Source organism: Lycium barbarum, chromosome 4 (assembly GCF_019175385.1).
Source record: "Lycium barbarum isolate Lr01 chromosome 4, ASM1917538v2, whole genome shotgun sequence".
In the NCBI taxonomy this organism is placed as follows: domain Eukaryota; kingdom Viridiplantae; phylum Streptophyta; class Magnoliopsida; order Solanales; family Solanaceae; genus Lycium; species Lycium barbarum.
The window spans coordinates 90,622,536-90,630,276 of NC_083340.1; the positions used below are offsets into that span (position 1 = coordinate 90,622,536).

Below are 7,741 nucleotides of genomic sequence, written 5' to 3' on the forward strand. Positions count from 1 at the left end.
TGATTCTACTTTTGATTTTGATGATGATATGGTTATGAAATTTGAAGAAGTCTCAAATGCTCAAAATGAGAAGATAATGCTCATATTGGAGACCATTCTTGACAAGGAAGAAAAGTTGAACTTAGTACTCGAGGACTTGAGGCAGCCGCTTAATGACTTGTGGCAAGCAATTAATTGCAATGACAAAGCTATTCACACCTTGGAAGATCAAATGAAATTATTAGTCGAGGCTCATAATTCTCGCCATATAGAGGGTGTTGAAAGTAGACGTGAAAGTGTCCAAAACATGGATATCACCATGGGAGGATTTTTACAAGCTTTGAATGACTCTCAACTTGAAGAAAAACTTGACAAAGTGGAATATTTTAGCCAAGATTGGCTTATGAATCAAACTCAACAACGTAGTGTATGGGGATCACTGTGAAGTCATTTCACGAATGATGAACGAATTTCTAAAAATTCATGTTGAGCATAGTCAAGAAGTGAAGCTACTTGAAATTGCTATCCGAAAATTGGAGGCCGAATTGAGTGCAAAAATTCAGTCATGTGATGTTCAACATCAAATGGTCATGGATAGTAGTTTTGCATTGATTTTCAATGAAGAAGACGTCACGATCGATTTTCAAGAGCTAATGCTGAATTTCAAACCGACTAATCAAAAAGTAATGCAAGATGCCGAGATTGAAGAAATGGTACTAGAGTTGTATAAAAAGGTTCATAAAACAATTTTTGAGGACTCTAGTTCATTTGTGGGTGAAGATGTAAAAAATGAAGTGAATTTGATAATGGAATGCCTTAGACCGCATTCCAACCATTTTTCTACATTGTGCTTAGTTGATGATATGGAAGTTGAACTAACCAAGCCTATGAAGGATTTTGGAGGTGAAGAACAAGACATTTTTATTTTGGAGTTTGTCATGCTAAAATGACAAAATGACATCCCTCACTTGAAGGCCAAAAAGTGCAAAATGCGATACCCGAGGGTTGGCCTCTTTTCTTTTGTACCACCGCCCCAAGAGCATAACCGAAAACTTGATTTAAAGTTGGGGAATCAATTCATATCCTCAAAGTGGAGGGAAAAGTGGTAAAGTTAATTCATGTCATGCCATAACGTAAAATATGGCGCTTTATGGGACGCAACCCATATTTCCTTTATTTTTCAAAAGTTTATTTTTTATTTTTTTATTTTTTTAATCAATTTGCCAAATTTCACATTTTCTGGAATCAGTTTGGACAGTTCAGGAATTTGTAGCAGTTTACACAACAGTGAAAAATAATATTACTAGTGGTGGGAGTTGATTTTATAAGCATTGCAGGGAATTAGCATATACTCAACTTTGGGCATTTGGGTTAAGTCACAAGGCCCACAAGGCTACAGGTAAGTAAACTTTTAAAGACTTAACTCCCAGGCCCCTCCTCTTACTCCCTGTCAACACATAACTCCCAGGCCCCTCCTCTTATTCCCTCTCAAAACATATAATTCTATGCAACTCCCTTCTCCCTAATATTCTTCAATCACTGAACCACCACCGGCAGTCCACCTGCCGCATCCTGGTAAGTCTCTCACCTTTCTCTGTTTTAATTTTTCTTTCTTTCTCTGCATCGTGACCCCATCCCTAATCACCATAGAACTAAAATTTGTGCAAAGTGGCATGTCTTTATTGGTGAAGCAGTCAGTGTGACCCTGTAACTTGGGATTGTTGTTCATGTATTCTGGTCTAAGAACTATAATTACCACTTTTGGGAGGGAAATTCTATTATCCCATTGTTACAAAGAACTTGCTCAAAGTGATGCACACAACTTGTTCGACACATTGTCTGAGAGACGAATTCATTCGCCGGTGAAGTCTGAGTAACCGAGCGACATCAGGAAATGTGTCGAAGTAAATTGGGGTTGTTTTGGTGAGTTTTAAAGCGTTTTCTTCGTATTGCTCGAACTGTTCATTGCAATTAATGAAATAAGTGATCTTTCGGCATCAAAGTGTTAACGCGTCTTGAGAATGATTTTATTTTCTCACTGCTTAACTAACTGTACTTAGGATCCTAAAGAAAATTGAAACATGAAGAGAATTGGATGCAATGAGATTTGGATGTCAATACGAGACCTGAGATAATTTAATTATGCTACTGGAATGTCATTATTGTGAGGCGCTAGTGTAACTTGAAAGTTCCTAGAATGGGCAAAAATTTGAAACTTTGTGGAAATGTTATGATTCTAACAATTGAGTTTCATTTTGCAAGTGGTAGCATTGTTCTTGTGGCTCGACAAGTCCTGAATGTGATGGCATGGATCGATTTTAACTTTCAAAGCTTTAAACCATGATTACAGAGGTGCTAAACTGGCATAGTGAACAAACACTTCAGCTGGTACTTTTTGATATAGGATGACTTCTAGTCTATCCGAGAAAGCTCAAGGAGGCGCGGAACAATTTTCTCACCCTTATGCTCGAGCTTCATGACACCATCTTTTCAGGGAGTCCCTTCTAACTTGAGCTTTATTTTATTTAGTTACGTTGAGGACAATGCAACATTTTTAGTGGGGGTGACTCATTTATTTGTAATGATGTATGGTGATATGGTTGGCGGACTTGATGGATTTGGTAGATTAACTTTTAGTTTTGTTATTTTTGTTTTTGTGTCATGTTTATTTTAGTATGATTTGTTTTTCATTACTAGCTTCTTCAGTTTTTTTTTTGCTAGTTAATTTTTTTTAGTAGAAATATCCTTAGCTTTTCTTTGTGCCGCGGTTCTTTTTCCGAGGAGGCTAATTTTCTTTTGAACTGGGTGTTTTTGGGTAGATTTTGTGGTGTGAGTTGTGATGTTTGCTCCTCCGTCATTTTGTGGTTTGCTTGGTACCAACATGATTTAAACCATGGCATATGAGTTCTTGAATTTTTTTTTTTATTAAAATGATAATTCTTGTTCTGACCTTTAGACGCAATTCTTGGCTCTTTCTTTCACTAATTAGTCTATTTAGATTAAAAGTGACTTTTTGAGTTCATTTGTTTCAATTGATTTTGGAGACATCTTCTACATGAGTTTCATATGCCATGTGTGGTGAGGTTTATTTGTGAGTTCTTTTGCATTATTTTTGGTCTAGAACTTGCCCGGAATGTGTTTCACGGCGAAATTCTACACTAACTTGGTTTGAAAAAATGATGTTAGGCCTTCCTTGGACCATTTTTGTGACTTAAATTTCCTACCCTTGCATATTTTCCCAAGTCAATCCCTTTGAGCCTTTAACCTTTTCTTTGACAAGCATGTTACAAGCTTTACCTTTTTGTTCTTCAATGGTTCTATCTTTTGGCACCCTATCTCCCTAAGTGCTTTAAAAGTGAAAATATAGGCGAAAAGCCTAAGTTTGGGGGTGTGGTTGGAAAAAGTTGCGATGCGGGAGTTGCTTGAAAGGTGAATAGGTGAAAAAAAAAAGAGGAAAAAAAAGTGAAACCTTCCTTTTTTTTTAAAACAAAAAAACAACAAAAGGAATGAAGAAAAGGAAGGAAGAATAAAGAGTTGTGAATAATGGAAGACTAGGTGTTTAAAAAAAAAAGAGATGAAGCAAAGGTTGATAAAGTCTTGAAAGGAAGTGTGCTTTGAATTATTGCAATTGGTAGTGCTTATGGAGGTTTTGAGTCACTATTTTCAAATTATGCCCCTACCTTAACCCAAAGCCTACATGACAACCCTTTAAGTCCTAATTAATTTTGAACCAAGTGTGTGTACATTTGTGGAGAAATACATGAAGGGCAAGCCTATGGTTCTACGTGTATGAAATTAAACATCTTTGTGAGAGAGAGTTAATTTTTTCTATTTGATATCTCATTTGTGTTTTGAATACATTTTCTAAGTGTGGATTCTCTCTTGAGTGTGAAGGCACAAGAGAATTTGAGTTGTGAATTTTTTCCATTTTTCAATTGAGAGAAATGAACAAAAGAAAGTTGTTTTGTGATAATGAGGCAAATTTTGAAGCTTTAGTGTCATGACTTGATTGCTACTTTGATTAACTTGGTGTTTGAGCACTTGAAATGAAAATGAAGTTTTTGGGAAGAAGTTGGTGATTCATATGTTGTGGATTAATTGTTGGCACCAATCAACGTCACGTGTTTATGCTTAAAGTAGACTTTTTGACTTGATATGATGTTGTCGCACTTTTGAATTTAGTCCTTTGAAGGAAATTGTATGTTTTGATTTGCTTGAGGACAAGAAAAGGTTTAAGTTTGGGGGTTTGATAAGTTGGTAGTTTTACCAACTTATCTCTTCTTTATGCTTATAATTTTGTTATGTTTGATTGAAAAAATAGTGCATTTACTATGGTTTGCTTAGGTTTATATGGTTGACAATAGCTGTGGAAGAAACCAAGTGAAAAACAAGTCAAAAAGAGACCAAATTGTCGAAAATGAAAAAAGTGGCTAAAAATGGCCAGAAATACAAATTCGAAAATCTAGAAAATGTGGAGGTTGTTTTTGTCATTTTTCGTGAGAAAATTGGGGGAACTACAAAAGCAAGACATGGAGACATTATTTTCATCTTTGGCCATATTTCCAAGCCTTGGAAGCTAGGTTCTTCGACCAACACTTTGGAAGAGAAGATTGGAGCACCTTAATGAGCAAACTCTTAATACTTTCTTCAATTCCTTGTTATGTATTGCATATTTAAGTGTGTTGTATTTATTCTCTCACTTGAATCTTGTTTATAACAATATTCATTATCAAGTGTAGAATTAAATCTCTTGTTTTGCTTATGTATTGAACAATTCATATTGCTAATGAAGTGGATTTTTGTTTTTTTAACTAATCTTGATCTTTAATGCTTCTTAAGGGATTAACTAACCCTAGGACTCATCCATTTACTTCGATTTGAGCTCGGAGGAGGAAATTGAAGTTGAAAAAGATTAATTAACAAGGATTTGGGGCTTTAAACCTCATCTAATAACTTGAGCTAGGAATAGGATTGTCACGACCTAATTCGTGGATCGTGATGGCACCCACACAGTCCCCCCAGGTAGGCGAGCCATTCCCAACTCATTTTAATAATTTATAAAAATTATGCGAAAATAAACAATGATTTAGTTAACAGATTAAAATCATATTCATAACAAGTGCGGAAATAACAACACCCCAAAATCTGGTCTGGACTAGTACAAGATCTACTACCAAAAAGATACAAGTCTTATAAGAAAATAGAAATCTCAAAATATCAATACTGTCTCAAGAATACAAAGTAGACAGCCAAATGCAAAGGAAGAGTCTCCGGGTTGCAGATCTAGCCAAAGCTCACCCTGGAATCTCTGTCAAGTAGACTCGAATCAATCTCGATGATAGGAACTGGAACTAGCAACAAACTCTGCACTCAAAGAAGAGTACAACAAGAGTAGCATCAGTACAAATAACACGTACTGAGTAAGTATCATAGGCCGACTAAGATTAGTTCATGCATATAGGCATAAAATCAACAAGATAAACAGATAGGCACATAATACTCAAATCAAGGTCACAGAACATTCCATAACTGAATCGCAGCCTAAGATGAAGCTTCTAAACCACAAGTCTGTCGAGTCTTAATATTCTCACACGATATTCACAAGTCCAAGTTCCGACCCTAGGTAGAGTCACTCCTCCACAAATTAACTCAGTTAATTATCATATCTATACCACACAACCGTTTCAACAAACCTTACCAAAATCCGAATTAAAAGAACCATATAATAATGCAGAGTAAAAGGTAATGAAGTGCAATGCAAAATATAATGATGTGTAATGCAATGCACTGGCCAAATACCTCAAATCTGTACACACATGCTAAATAGTAATGTTTGACCAAATAGTCATGACCTGCAGGGGACCCATGGTGTCCATATACCACTCGTTCTGGAACAAACCTTAGACCACGAGTTCACACCAAGGCCACATCGCCACCCCCTGTCAAATGTGCCTTACATAGATGTGTATGTTCCATCTTCAATTATTATCAGTATTATCCATCACAATGTATATCTCAGCGTAATCCAGTTCATTAGTATGTATGGACTATGAATAGTTAGCAATATCAATGTCAAACCCAAGGCATCATGCCACAAGTCTTTCATGAATCGTTTCCGAACCATTTCTATCATGTATGAGTGAATGAATGCAAAATGCTTAAATCAATGTAATAAATGTTAATGCACATACTAAGGAAGTCACAACGCTATAAGCCATATCCAGACTTATATAAATCAACTCAACAACAAGCATGATCAATCAGTGAAATCAAATGCAATGAAAGTGCAAGTCACAATGCTATAAGCCATACCAGGACTTTAGATAAGTAAGCTCAACCATGGAATGAATCATACAAACCATCTCAGTCAACACAAAGAGTCTATGTCCCCCTTTACTTCCACATATAACGAGTACACCTCACAACTAAGTCTTGTTTCACCAAGGTGTTCCACTTTATCGTATATCATCATCAACACCAAATCATAACTCAATATCAATGTACGTATGCAAATAGAATGTATGCCATGCACAATATCATCATCAATAGTAAGTCATACGTCAAGTTTCCATCTAAGTACTACCATAAATATATATCACGATTCAGGTCTAAACTCATTATCCTTCCTTTCTGCGATGATATTTGTCACAATAAGAAAGAATGGAGTACAACGCATATCACAACACAATAATTCAAGTAACAAGTCTAATCACAATAATAGGGCAACAAGCCCATCCTAATAGAACTACATCCCGAATCACCAACGTATGAATACAACTACACCTTCACAATGTGTAAATAACACTGACAAGCCCACATAATCAGAAGTCATACCAACCTAGATAATATCCAACCATACATCTTGTTCGAAGTCCTAGTCATGCTTTCTCCCGTCTATTCTACACAATATATATGTTTCACTAATTAAAGTCTAATTAAAGTAAGCCATAACCTACCTCGAATGCAGAACAGGCGCCACAGACTACTCCACATGAGCCTTCTGTTTCTGAAACGCCTCAGAACGATGGTAGTGTAGTATATAATGATAAACCATAATGCTAAGTAAGCACCATACCATCTAATCAACAAAAACACCAATTGGGGAAGAAGACCCAGTTTCTTTTACCCTTCTCAAATGGATGGAACCATCATTAAATGGTAATTCAATCATAATCTCACTCCTAACAATCATTATCCTCTAATTTATAGGTTTCTAATCAATTTAAACCTTTCAAAATAGATTTTAGGCCAAAGTTCCCATTTTTATTAGAACCCTAAGCTTCAATACACAATTCCCATCATTAATAATCAAATTCGCATCCTAGGAAGTGATAATCTATACTCCTAGATGATTAGACAATAATAAAATCAACAACCCATCAATTATTTAAGGGTTTACTAATTCTAGGGTTCTAGGATTTTCATATACCATTAGAGAGCCTTAAACTAGCCATGGAACTTAAGGAAGAAGGGTAAAGGAACAAATAAAGGTGGGGACTTACCCTCAAATATTCTTTCACCAATGGATGGAATAAAATTCACCTTTTTCTCTTTTGAAAACTGTGTTTGGTGTTTTGTGGGTAATGACTTCAAAATTTCAATATAAAAGTAGGTTTCATTCACCCCCACCCCACCCCACCCCCCCGGTATTCGTTGCAGCGGTCTGTAGCTTCATCGCGATTTCTTTGTCGCAGCGGTCACAAGTTTCGCTGTAGTGAACCCTAGCTTTGCTGCAGCGGACCTCCCGGTACAACCCGCACTA

At 36.2% G+C, this 7,741-nt stretch overlaps 1 long non-coding RNA gene across 1 annotated transcript; it reads left to right on the plus strand.

Annotated features, from left to right (window-relative positions):
- The first annotated feature begins 829 nt into the window (after window positions 1–829).
- LOC132636138 (uncharacterized) lies at window positions 830–4,790 on the plus strand. The gene is made up of 2 exons (XR_009581053.1): window positions 830–1,554; window positions 2,242–4,790. It is a non-coding gene; the product is annotated as an uncharacterized LOC132636138 (long non-coding RNA).
- The last annotated feature ends 2,951 nt before the right edge of the window (window positions 4,791–7,741 follow it).